The sequence below is a fragment of the Pezoporus flaviventris genome, unplaced genomic scaffold, assembly GCF_033815535.1.
Source record: "Pezoporus flaviventris isolate CSIRO_AGI_PZ_B2104156 unplaced genomic scaffold, CSIRO_AGI_Pfla_v1 ptg000007l, whole genome shotgun sequence".
Lineage (NCBI taxonomy): Eukaryota > Metazoa > Chordata > Aves > Psittaciformes > Psittacidae > Pezoporus > Pezoporus flaviventris.
Genome location: NW_026892555.1, coordinates 3,680,145 through 3,694,724, shown reverse-complemented (window position 1 = coordinate 3,694,724; position 14,580 = coordinate 3,680,145). Strand labels below are relative to the sequence as shown.

The 14,580-nt window shown below is 41.1% G+C and overlaps 1 protein-coding gene across 1 annotated transcript in view; it reads left to right on the top strand.

Moving 5' to 3' along the window:
• The window catches only part of DENND3 (DENN domain containing 3), a 410,308-nt gene that overhangs the window by 8,957 nt on the left and 386,771 nt on the right, over positions 1 to 14,580 (top strand). The window lies entirely within an intron of this gene.

The following is a 14,580-nucleotide window of genomic DNA, read 5'->3' as shown; positions in this document are numbered from 1 at the left end:
GAAAAGGGCTTGGCTCTGACTTCTACCATTACAGCTCAGGGGTTTCTTCCACCCCACCACCAAGTCCTCCGTTGCTGTTGAAGGGCCCAAGCAGATGGCACAAAGCCTCTGATACCTCTGCTTGGCCACAGCTGCCCCTGCTGACTCTGAAGGACTTTACCTCCTGCCAGCTTTTCCGATGAGGAGCTTACTGTTCATGGGTCAAAACTATGAGTGCTTCAGCCACCATGGCCTGGGCAGATCTTCCTACACCCAAAGGAGGAACAGGAAAGTCCATGATGCCCACGACAACCTTTCAGGTACTGCAGTCAGGTCTCTGTCCATATCTCGTAAGGGAAACATTGCAATAAACAGCTAAATCTCAACAAGATGGCAGACGTTCTGAGCAGGGTTATAATGGGAAGGCGCCAGCTTTGCTTATGAGGAACATGGCTTTTTCTTTTACGAGTGTTCAGAGCTTGCAGTTGCTGAACATTCCTGCACTGCACGGGGGCCAGCTGCGAGGTGGGAAGCTGCTGCTGGTGTTTCCTTGGGGTATCCTGGCCTGTTTAAGGTGTTCAGGGACTTTAGACAGAGGAACACAGACCAGGAGACACTTTCCAGGATGACTCTATCATTATATACATATTGCTGTATATTCCCCTACAGTGCTAACTGGTGAGATCTTCCCCCCAGCCAAAGCTGTTCAAAGGAGATGAAACTTCTTAAGCTTGCAAACCATGACAAAGGAACAGTGTTACTAAGTACAGATCACCATATTTCACTCCCTTTCGAAGTTTCCTGTGGGATGATGAACATATTCTGTTAATTAGTGAGACCACAACATCTTGAACTCCCTTCTGTATTCATTCAGCCAGAATCCTCAATGGGGACTTCAGAGCTGCCAGCGTTTGCCACAGCCATCTCCAAGGCCTTGCATCCGCCAAGGCTCATTGCCATCAAACCCAGTAAGTGGTATTTGTTTTCCCCTAGAGCTTGACACAGAGCAAACCCTCGTCCAATTCAAAGCAGCATTTCAAAAACAAGGGGAAAGTTAAAGCTCTGTCTGAAATGGAAGACTGCTGTGACATTATTTCATGTTACTGAGTAAAACTAATCTGTGCTAGCAGGGCTGGGCTCCCAACAGGAGCTCCTCAGCATACCTGAAGTTCTTTTTGATATCCCCTTCCCCTTGATGTCTTACAGTAAACACCAAGTGGCTACTTCTGTGTATTTAATCGCTCAGAAAGCAACAAAAGGTAAGACTGCAAGCAAGTATTTCCAAAAGGCTGACCTTCCGTAAGTCACTGGAGATTTATAACTTATAAGACAGTTAAAAGCAGCACATACTGCCTCTGAAGTCTGGAGTGGCCATGGAACCACCTGAAATACATCCAAGAAGTATAATGCAAGGGCTGGCAGTGGGACTAGAAGAACTTTTTGGCTCTCTCTTGTCACAAGAAGCCTCCAGACCAGCAAACACTAGGACTCTTTAACAAGTTTCTGAGCTACCAAGCAATCAATGATTTTAGATTTGATTCTGGCCTCTGGCAGCAAGAAAGAAACAGCACCAATGCTGCAATGTAACTGCTATTTGGATAGTACAGAGGGACTTCTTACCCATGTCCTTGGTTTCTCCATTTAGGGCATTCAGCAGCTTCCCATTCATGAGATGTCCTCCTCCTGCTCTTCTACAGACATGGAGGTGCTGGAGCAGGTCCAGAGAAGGGCAACGGAGCTGGTGCAGGGCCTGGAGCACAAGTGTGATGGGGAACGGCTGAGGGACCTGGGGGGGTTTAGGCTGGAGAAGAGGAGGCTCAGGGGGGACCTTATTGCTCCCTACAACTGCCTGAGAGGAGGATGTAGTGAAGTGGGGTCAGTCTCTTCTCCCCAGTAACAACCAATGAAAGGAAATGGCCTCAAGTTGTGCCATGGGAGGTTTAAATTGGATATTAGGAACAATTCCTTCCCCAGAAGGGTTGTCAAGCATTGGAACAGGCTGCCCAGGGCAGTGGTGGAGTCACCATCCCTAGAGATACTTAAAAGACATGTAGATGTGGTGCTTAGGGACATGGTTTAATGGTGGACTTGGCAGTAACAGGTTAATGGTTGCTCTCAATCTTAAAGGTCTTTTCTAACCTATGTGATTCTGCAATTCTATGATCCTCTACTCACTATGGAAAATTTCTTAGGCCATGGATACATCCCACTGCGTGCTCACAAAGTCTCCCAGTCCACAAGTAACTGCAGAAAATGGCCAAATTAAAGACATCAAACAACAACTTGTAAAGATGAGGAATTTTATTGACATACTATGAGGCAAAACAAAATTGACACCATACAAAATAACTTTATAAAATATCATTCACATCATTATTTTGTCAGGAATTACAGCATTCTGAGCTTGTTACAAGTCTTATGTTTTGAGGTGAAAAACACTATGCTAAATCTTTAGTATTAGTTGTATATATACAGTAAGAAACCAAAACAGAAACTGTTAGGTTTTTCATGAGTTTATTGCAAAAGTAGTGCAAACTATTTTACCTTGCAAGCTGTAAAACAAACTTGGAAAAGGACCCACCTAAGCTTAAAAACATGACAATAAATGCTCAATTTCACAGCCTTTGAAGCTTCCTTCAACAGTTCTCAACAAAGAAACTCCCCATCTCTGCACATTTGTAGGTTTTTACTGACTCAGAAATGAAGTAGGCAACGCACCCACACCAGCAAGCAGCCAGAGAGCAGAATGGGTCCTGCTCAGAGATGGGGCACAACTCTTATTAAACAGCATTTGGCACACAGCGTGGCCAAGCCCATGTCCTGCTGCTTCGCCATCGCCCCCAAAACATGGACCAAGAAGGGTGAGTTTGGTCAGTTTGGGTTTCCTCCGTTCCAAGCTGCCCCTCTCCACACTCGTATTTGAGAAAAGAATCAAGAAAGCAGTACGAGCAAACCCAAAACTAATAATTAAGAAGTAGGAACATGTATTGTCTGTTTTAGGAATATAGTATCCTTTTCCTGATGTCTACATAAAGCGTATTTCCTCATGGTCCCCCTCCCCTTGTGTACATAAACCAGGGCAAATCCCATCCCAAACTACTGCATGAAACCAAGGAAGGATACTACATTCTACGAGATTAACAGAAAACCACGGTCTAAAATGCTATCAGGGTCCCCCAAAGCAAAACAGGTAGCTAGTCACCTAATAAAATAAAATCAAAGCGAACAACTGCTACATGAAAAATGTTAAAGGAACAAAATGCAGCATTTTCAGGCTCTTTTTATTTTTTCTTGAGGTACCTATATAAATATTACCTTCTGCCCAAAGTACTATTGGTTTTGTTAAAAAACTAAAGTCCTTATCCATGAGCCAATTGCAGGGCGTACATTATTCTTGAGAAAGTGCAACCATGCTGATCATTTATTTGCAGCATATTAAAAGGATGATTAGGTTTTAGAAAATATAGCTTCAGTACAGACCTGATGGAGCAGTTTTACAAAACACATTGAACAGAGGCATCTTCCTTTTGTTCATGTCTTCTCTGCAGCAAAAAGCCTGTAGGAAACAGCTTTGAAGTCCTGCCACGATGGAATGTCAGCACTTTTATAGTTCCATAGATAGACTTTTCTTTACGAATTAAACTAAATACGATTTTACAGAAGAGAATCCCCCCTCTGCATTAGGTACTGGTAAAAAGTAATATTTTTTTATCTCTTTTTAAGCTTCAAAAAATGATAGTTTATCACAACTGAAAATTTTCCAAAAAGGAACTCTTTTTTTTTTTTTTTGAAGTAAAAAAGGTTTCACATAGTAGAAAAACTTACACATAGTTGTAAACTGTTACATACAAAACTGTGGAAAAGTAAATGACGTTTTATACCCTCACCCTCACACATGTATCTATTTTACATATACATGCACACACACACCGACACAACAAACTGTGCTCTCTATGTGTATATGCATATATGCACAGAGATGTATATAGCCAGGGTTGGGATTACATGCTTCCAAAACTTATTTATTGGGTACTTCTCATTGCTTAGGTCTGCCGTGACACTACATTTCATGACTTCTTGAGACATAAATACTTTAAACCTTGCTAAAAGAGCATTTTGTGGCTTTTATTCTTTTCCTAAACTTTGTGGTTAGAATTCAGTTACTGTTTCTCATTAAGATGATGACTTTGGATTGTTATGCACCGGGAAAAGAAAAGAACAACAAAACAGAAAGGCACAAAGAATCAAACTCAAACACAATATTGTTGTCTCTGAACAATGAACGCAGAGGTTTTGGTTCGCACATGCCGCCTCTGGAGAGGTCGGTCAGCACACGCAGTTTGGTCGCTTTTGCCAATCTCCTCAACAATTTGAGTCAATAGCACCCAACTGTTTCAATGAGGTAGATCCAAATCAGACAAAAAAAATAAAGGAAGCTGGGTCCCCAACGCTTTCTTTGCCTCTATTTCAAATGTTTGAAGGATTCTATGTCAGTCATTAAGAAGTGGAAATGATGGCACTATCTGAAAGCAAGCACAAAACTCAAGAAACAGCTTTTCCGTGCTGTATGTTTAAGTGTTAAATCACAATCCTCCTTCAAGCAGAGATTTCCTAGCAGGGGAGGGAGGAGAATACGTTCAACAACAACCACCAAGAAAGAAGCTGAGGTTTGAGCAAGCCTGGTTTTGGAAGGCTGCGGAGAGATGCCCGCGAGCCTGGTTTCTGCAGAGCAACGGTGACAGCCAGTGCCTCAAGAGGTCAGTCACAGTATATACAGATCGACAAGTTTCCCTTTCTTCCTCAGGTGAGATTTCTACTGGTTGAGCTTTATAGGAACATCCTGCTCTGTTAAACAGTATTTTTGCATACTCTGAGGAAAAAAAGATCTGACAGATTTCTCACTTTGTTAAGGCTTAATTTAAAGTGGCATCGCCACACAGCATCATGCAAATGTTCAACTACACTAGCAAGATACACAGCGGGTATTTAAACTACACACACCTACGTGAAGCCTCAGCTGAGTAACATAAAGCGACGCTTACAACCTACGTGGTAAATTCTACAATGCTGCTGATGCATTTCAAAGTCAACTGAGGGTATTTCTCTGGCTGCTTCTTGTATTACAAGTGCTACTCTTGGCCAGACAGAACTATTATCATCTCTATGCTGCAAGCGCAAGACATCTGACTACAGATGCAACACACAAACTACTCAACATACATTTAGTACCACTTGAAATGAGGCCTTTAACATTGTATTTATTTATACTCTTCTTTCAAAAAAATAGCAAACTTTAACATTTGGATCCAAGGGAAAACATTTACAATATTAAATTTCTGAATGGATTTTTGGTTCTTTTTCAGTTATTTTATAAAAAATAATTTAAAAAACATTTTGACAACTACTAAACAGAAGATGAAAACCTTCACAGATGTCAGTGAAACCTGCAATGTACCAAAACTAAAGAACAGAAATACAGATTTAATCAATACATTCTGGGTTCCATCTTGCCCTCCCGAGATCAAGTTAACCACTTTGCTGCACAGAAATCTGGGCCTGGATCTTTACTGCTGAACTGCCCTGAACTGAGGGATTTTTGTAATGCAAAAACCAGGGAAATTGTGCTTATTATCTTTCCAGCAAGATACCATCTTTGACGCTTTTCTCAACAGTCTATAAACAGCCCTGCTCTCCTTTCACCAACACGTGTGATCACCACACATGTGGATACTCACATCCATCCATCCATATATAAAATCTACTCAGCTTTGTCAACACGTTACAGAAAACAAGTGGTAACCCTCTTCAGGATAGCACAGAACTTTGCCAGATTGCACCTAATTCATAACTGGATTTTCCAAAATATGTAATACTAACACTTAATATTTGTTGTTTCTTGGGTTTTTCTTTTCCTTTTCTTTCCTTCCCCTCCGCGAACAAATGCCTTGCTTTCCCAAGCAGTCTACTGGGAATTATTCCTTAAGTAAACTTCATTTAGGAAAGAAAGCACATAATATCTAACCCCATCCCTCCCCAAATTATTTCTACTGCTCAAAACGAGGTAATAAGTGGAAAAATGCAACAATCTTTCGGTGGGAGACATTCATGGGACTCAGCACTGACAGACAACTGAGCGTCAGTTAAAGATTCAAGTTTAGAACCAAGAGGTCAGGCAAATAGATATGTTATTTAAAATACAATTACAAAGTTGTTGCCTGGAAATGAGATGAGCAATTTAAGGGCTCAGCCTTGTGAAGTTCTATGAGAAAACGTATCAGGAACAACAGAATTCATGGCAGTATACCTTATGTTTTTATAGCACAGAAACCGTGGGATCTGAACATCTCACAGCTGATAGAATTAACTTTGGTGAAATCTAGAAACAAACTTGTATGTTCTGTTGATACACAACAGGTTTGATCCTACCCACAGCACACAGGCAAGCAGCAGAGATTCTGGGGTTCCCAGAAAGCACAGACCAGATCTGCTGCGAGTTAGGTATGTGGCAAGCAATGATGTGCAATTTTACATAAAGTGGCATGAGTGAAGCCTCCTCTCTTCATGGATTGTATGACAAGAAAAGCTGAGAAATACAAAATAGAGTCAACATTAAAGGTATTTTTGTTTTCTGACAGGAAATCTAACCTAACAAAGCAAATAAAAGAGCACAAGCCAAGGGATTAGTAACTCCCAGGCCTGCTTGCTGACCTCTGCACAATTCATGCTTGTCAAGCACACTCAGAAAACCATAAAATGGCCAGAAAACTTTGTATTTCAGGGACAATTCCAAGGCTTGCTTCCAGGTTAGTCAATATCTGTAATCCCTGCTGATGATTTCCAGCACGTATTTCAGTTGTGCTTAAAGAAAGGGGGTGGGGAGTAACAAAACTAAAGCAACCTGGTAAAACAGCACATCCAAAAGGTTGGGATTAAAAAAAACACAAGAGGCTAAAATCTGTGCACTCATCAGAGCCACATAAAAATGAATGTGCCCTTTAAAACAGACTTGCAATGCAAATAGCAGGCTTTTCAAAAGAACATAGGTAGGCTGGTGGTTGAGGAGTAGCCACAGGTAGTTTTAAAATGCATCTGTTGACGCAGTGCATGGACAAATTCAAAGCAATTCCTCTTCTGAGGATATTTAGATGGGAGGAAGGGAGTAGCCAGCCTTCACCTTGTGCTGTGGATCCACTTCCTTAGTGCTGCCACGTGCAAAGCTCCCAAGACTGGCTTGTGCCATCCTCTCACACCTCCAAATCCAGCAAACACCCCTGTCCTTGTGCCACCCAAGTCCAAAGCCCTTCAATACAGCCGGCTGAAATCAAAAGCAACTCCAGGGGACTGCCTGCTTCCCATCTGCAAGGGGCTGTCCCTCAGCTGTGCCTGCACTCAGGGGCCCCCTCACAGGGAAGCCATAAGGAAAACCAAGAGGGTGTAATGTAACTGTCACCTTCACAAATGCTTCATCAGCGGCTCTGCAATAAAACGGTTCCCCTCACCTCCTTACCTCATTTCCACAAGGGATGGGGTAGCTGGCATAGCACAGATGGCATTTCTCTTCTAAAAAGGCATGACAAGCCCCTGGCACAGGGCTCATCCCTTCCCGATACTGCTTTGGATTGGCAGACCTGGTCTAGAAAGCACAACACATCACTCTGTTTCCCCGGAATATGCTCATAGGGAAGTGATATAGCACACCTGTACCATGAAACCCCTTCCAGGCCACAGCAACATCAATAGTGTCTATGGATCTGTGATACAAGATGTAGTGACATACTGTCTGAAAAGCATCCACTTACCCTACAGCAAACCCCTGTATTCGTGCTTTTGGGAGGAGCTTTGTTAAATTATAACTGAGAACTGAACAAAACTTCCAGGATTTTACCCCATTCAGCTATTACTGAGCTGATTTATTCAGTCCCTCACCACTGCTCAATAGGAACTGGCCTGCAGAAAGTCAGAACATCAATCCTCCCTGCCATCAAGAAGCTTCGTTAGTGTCTACACCCAAGGATGAAGATGATGCAACTGCAGGTAGCATATAAACCCAGCAAACTCACTTCTGAGATGCCAATGTCTGGAGCATAAAGCCCAGTTACTTTTAAATAAGAAATAAGAATAAACTCTAACACTGCTATTAGACTACACCAGTGCGTTGTGCTTCAACAGGTAGTATTTCTGTCAGCAGAGTGGTTAATTGTGACATGAGGAAGCTTGTCTGGATTCACTGTAAACAGAATGTGATGTGTTAACACAGTTTTGTACAGTTTCATTTCAGGTCAGGTAAAGCACCTTTATTTTGAGGTTGAGTTACAGCCAAGGCTTTGCATATAACTGACACTCAATAGTCACCACATGAACATACTCGAGTTTGGGGTGGGTTTTTTTGGTGGTTTGGTTTGGTTTCCCCATTTTAAAGGTTATCATGGCCTGAGCAGGGAATGATGCAGTATTTTCACTGTTACAGTCTTGTGTCAACTTAGCTAAATAATACCTTACAAAAATATTTCAATACATAATTTTTGCCTCAGATTCAAAATAGATTTCAAGCACCTTCATGTCATCTTCAGTGGAAACGTGACATTTTTGGGCCAATAGCTACAATACAAAAGCATTTCTCATTTAGAAACAACAGAAACTCAGCGGGTGAGGGGAGAGGTCGAAGAGGGAGCTGTTGCTATCGAGTAACCCTGACCAAAAGCGACCGTGCCACATGTCTGATTTACCACTTCTGATACCTTCTCAACACCCAACAAGCCACATCTACACCTTAGGAAGACGGAAGGAGCAACGAGCAGCCATCCAAGATCACAGTATGGCACTGCTAATTCACTAGCAAGAAACAGAACAGTACAAATAGTTGGTTTGGGAATATTTTGGCTGCTTAGCAGTAGGTTCACTTTAAAAATGAATTCATCTGTGGAAGAATACAGGAGGTAGCCTTTAACTGCATCTGCTTGATACTAGAGAGTATCACAAAACCACCTTTTGTAGTGATTTGGCCAAGCCATTACATTCATATTAACACTTCAGGCAAAGAAACAACACAGAAAAAGCAACTAAAACACACTAAATGAGATAAAACTGATTAGGTGCCACACCGAGCACACATAACACTCCTCTCCCCAACCTTGAGATTAAAACCATCTCAGTTGAATGCATCTTTCCAGTCATTAACCCTCAGAAACAGAAGGCAAAACTTGCTGTTCTGCATCCTAATGCTAAACAATGGGGCTGGAGTTTGGGTCTCTCCTGTTTCCAAGGGTTACAGAAGCAAAAGGCAACTACTGATGGAGAGGAGATCAATGGCTTTCTCATGCGGGCAATCAGAGACACAACACTATTTCTTAGTTCAGAGCACTGAAACATCCACTGCACTCAACAGTATCACACCCATGGAGGGACAGAGAGCAAGACATTGCAACTTGGATCCCAAATCCCTAATATTCCACTGATTTTGCCACACAGACCAGTTCTTCATATGACACAAGAATCAGATGCTGGAAGAAGCACGGAACACGTGTGACAGCTACAGTTGATAGTATGGACATTACATTAATGCTATAAGTTATCTAACAGTGATATCAAAGATTGGCATTTAAACATTGCACAGATAACAAGCACATTGATGGCTTAAAACCTGTCCTTGTATCTTTACAGTGTGGGAGAAATGTGCATAAAGAAAGAAGAAATACTTTATAAACTCAGATGAACCCTAAATACTTCCACTGTAATATAGCAACTGTGCCCTTGGATTCATTCTATGATGCAAACAGAAAGTATAACAACATTTAAAACCCAAAGCTCATATCTCAATACTGGAAAATATGGCAGCATTCCAAGAAGCAAGAACAACAAGGAATGGTATCCACAGCATTTCAGTATTTGCTATACATAGCATTATTTACAGTATGTCAAACAGCTACAGCAGATGCAAAAAAGAAGTCTTACAGTAAAAAGGGAGTTTAAAAACAAAATAATCAGTGCAATTACCTTTTACTTGAAGTTTTCCTTAGAAAAGACTGCATGTATGCATCAAGAAGCATGTTATCAAATGTAATAGAAAAGTAATGAAACAATGTACTGCCCTGCATTAGAAACTGAGAAAGCCACATTGGCAGGATCAATACATAAGAAGAGATGCTACTGTAGGAGAAAAGTATTAAACAACTAGGAAAAGAATGCGATTTTCTTACATTGGTATCAAGTGTGAAAAATACTAATGAGAACTTTCCTTACATTCCTTTAGTTAATGTGTAAAAGAGCTCTTCAAAAAGAAAGAAGTCCCTTTGGGCCATGTATGCCACCAGATGCTCAACTTAGTTACATCCAGAGGCAAGTGTGTCCATCTCAATCTCTAAAGGTCCCAGTGCTGCATTTCTAGTACTTGTGGTCTTGAATAAGCATGAAACAACCTGTTCTCACTTCAAATACCAACATTCTTCCTCAAAAAGAAACAGGTACAGTAAGAAAACCCTACAACAATCCATTCTATTTGGCTGGGGGATGTTAACACAGACCTTCCTCCTGCCCTTGCTCTCAGTTAAATTCCAGCGATTCACTGGCATAAGAAATGTTGGGGGTTCTACAGGGGAGATGCAGATGACCACTGTATTTGAGGAACCTACTGCTGCAGTAAGGACAGCAGCACTGGCAACAAGGTGCAAAGGCCTCCTGATCTTCTGCTGAACAAAAGCCTTTGTGCATGTACATCTGACTTGAGGTAAAAGCTTCAGAAGCCTCTTAACTCAATTAGAAACTTCAGTCTTTTCAGAAGGCAAGTGGGCACACAAGAACCTACCCTTCAGGAGCTGAAATGGAAAAATCCTTTTGGAAATAGGATCTCTTTGTCTTACTTGTAAAAGTGATCCCCTAAGATGTGAACAAGTTAAAAACGGACAAGGGCCATGGGAGTTACTGACAGAGTCAGAACTGAAGTTAAACCTTCACAACCTTTTTGCTTTTACAATCAGGACACATTGCCTGGGGGCCTGGATGAAGTATTTATTAGGATTTCTTGTTTTAAGCATAAACTGCCTGTAAATTCTCCACACTGGCTCCAGCAGGTTAAGACCTTTCCCTAACAACTGCAGCAAACAACAAACTCACCCAAAACCCAACAGATCTAGAAAGGAGGAAGTTCATGTGCCAGAGCTTTGGAAAGATGGAATATCATTGATTGTGATTCAGCAAGCCAAATATGACTGCTGAAACAGTCTAAACCACACCAAGCCAGGAGGAGCTCAAACAAAAACAGGTGGTCTCACGCCATACATCAGTGCATAGACACACACTAGAAGTGTTAAGATTGCATAGGGCTATCTTGAATGCCAAACTCATACAAACACAAAGGCAAATCCACCTACTTTCAGCATTTCACAACAGGACGTTTCCTCCTAAGGATCAACTCAGCTGTTCCCCAGTGCTAGAAGAGATGAAGTGGATACCTTATTCTTCTATTCAGCCACAGGAGCAGAAAGTTCCAAACCCAAGCAAACAATTATTGTGTAATGTTTTGTACATAAGATAAAAATAATAATAAAAAGGGACATTTTTAAAGTATATTTTGTTTGTTGATACTATTTTTCACCTCCCAAAAAGGAGCTGCTGTTGCCACACAACCCCATGCTTCAGAAAGACTCTTTGGAGATGGCCCCGTGCCCAAAGCAGGTCTAGTGAACTGAGACTGTGCCAGGACCCATCCAGGCAAGTCTGAGCATCTCTGAAGACAGAAATTCCACAGCCAACTTGGAATCTTGGAATATTTTTTGTTTCAACAGTGTTACCATTTCCATAAAAACCAAGATCAGAGAAAACTAAACCCATAGCAGGCACTCAGTTCATCCCTCAAGCACACTCCTTTAAAACAAAAGAAATGGCATGGTGCTGGCAGTGATCACTTTATCCATCACACTGCTCACGCCTGCATGGGAAATAAGGTGGTTTTGTCACTTCTAAGCACCAGGACAACCTGCACCAATGGCCGAATTCAAGGACAAGGTCATTGCCAGGAACATAAAGAGCAGGAGGAAGGCAAGGAATGAGGTCCTGCTCAGCACTCTCTTACAATGGAAGTCATGCAAGGGATGATTAAAACCCCAACTGCCAGAGGGTAACGCACATTTGGTTATTGCTGACCTGAGCTGCATAGTGACTTAGTGGTTATAATTACCTCAGCTGCGACTTCAACAGCAGGAATGTGTGTGAGATAGAGACATCTTGAGCTTTGTGTTTACCTGAGATACTGCTGTTCTTACAAGACACATGGGAGGTAAGAAAGAAAAAGACCCTAAGAATATGGGTTTAGGTGTTCTGGTAGGGTTTTTGGCAGGAGACACTTTTGAATATGTAATTTATACTAAAAGCATTCCCAAAAAGGTAGCTGCTGGACTTAGAGCACACTGTATTTTTCAAAGCATAAACTTTATCAGTATGTTTTTAGAAAGGCTTTAAATTATCCACTAATTCACCACTTGCAGGGGAAGGAGGAGAGGGGAAAGGAGGGAGAAATCAAGCCATAAAGAATTAGCAGTATTAAGAGGATTAAAACAATTGTAAAAGTCAAAAATGTGCTTAGCCTGAAATGCATAGAACCATCCCAAGTTCTTCATGCTCGGGGAAGGAAAGCTACATAAAATTCCTTGTTTCCAAGAGCATACACAGACAATGGCTACTCTCAGATTAAGTGTCTGCCTAATACTTCTTTTCTCACAACAAGGAGCTGCAACAAGTATTCCAGCCCAAAGACTGCATCCTGAACAGGATGCAGTGAACTCCACAGTCTGCTTGAGAGATAAGATTTGAGGTCAAGACAGATTCTGCCCTCCTCACCCCGTCTGACCACCTGCGTAAGTCATTTACTACTCCAGATCTGCACAGAGAGGGCAGAGGAGAAGGAATTTCACATCCAAGAGGTCTCTGCATAACAAACATCAAATAAACTAAATGGAGTCTTAAAAGGGTTGAATTTTTTCCTATTTGTTAAGAATAATTCATATAAAAAAATAATTCTTATATAAAACTCTGCCAAATTAAAATCTTCACTGAAGTATGAAACCTCTCAAGCAAGCGCACAGAGAAGTACAACACATCCACCATGGAAAGGCTGGAACACAGAAAGACAGACAATGTGACCTGGAATTTGCTTTCTGTTATACCAGCATTTAAACTCTGGATTTACATTTAAAACCTGGATTTACATAACTATGACCAAGAAGAAAATCTGAACCAGCAGCCTAATCACCAAGTTAGAATAATACAATGAACCTATTAATAGGTTTTACAGTGTTATTTCACCTAAACAACACTGACAACCAACACAGAAGGTGAAGATCTGACCTTGCACAAAGTTATGTACCTAAAACTCTTTATGCAGCAAAGGTCGGGCATTTTCTAGCTTATTCAACAGCAACTGGTTAGAGTTTATCTGCTGTATGGCACAGACCTCTGTACTGGTTAAAGCTACTCGCCCGTTTGAGTGGCTAGAGGTAAATGTATTCAAAACAGTGACTGAGCATCTGCTGAGAGAGAAGGGAAAAGGTGAAGCAAAATGGATCAGTGGAAGAGAATGACGTGTAAAACCTGCCTCATAGCACGTTACTTCAGTTATCTAAGAAAATAAACAAAATCAAGTCAGCATAAACAAGTTCCTTGGGCTTCTTCTGTTTTCTGCTTGTGGCATCATCATTAGTGCAATGGTTTACATATGTATTATGGTTTGTTATGAATCCAGTGTGCAAACTAACAGAAGCGTTTGTCTAACAATGATCAGTTTTAACTAATGCTTCTCCTAAGAGAATGCCAAAACTCTCACATTTACTATTGACCTTATGCATAACAAAGAGAGTTTCACCTCCCTTCATAAGTAAACTTCAGTTTCCTAAGATTTCTCTTTACTGCATAGATACTGACTTCTGTCTCAATCACAGTGAGCCACTCTCCTCTACCAGAGCTCCTGCTTCACCAATACTCAACATATAAATAACATACAATTGGTTTGTGCTTGAATGAATGTAGAATGTTGGTCTCGTGTGCGTCTCTGAACTGCACAGGTACAACCTGCTGTGTCGCGTGCACGCTTAAAAAGCCTTTCTACAAGTTACAAGCTACACAATATACACTGCCTGGATCTCTGAACCCTCCCAAAGTCGATTGCATATTTTTGCACTTGAAGAGTAATGTCCCCACGATAACATTTTCATTTCCAAATCCAAAGCATTCTTGATAACAGAAGTATAATGAGCACTCCTTAGTAAATAAAAATAAATAATAGCATCTAGTCTATCACATTAATACTGTGAAACATATATAAAATTTACATTAACTCAAACAACAGTGAAAAAGGATTGTACTGTATTTCTCACCACAGACCCGTATTCTTTAGAGACTTTGGAAAGGTAAGTGTCACAGTCCTGGATGACAAACCCTAACGTTAGCTGTCAGTGTGATTCTAAAAAACTCCTTACAAATCAGGTTTTCAATGGCACATTGTCTTTTGCCAATCCAAGTGGACCTATGAAAAGCTTAGGTACGAGTTCAGTCTTTGCTTTAAAATTCTTCTTTAAGTCTATGAAAAACATTTTCAAATGCAGCACAATAAAA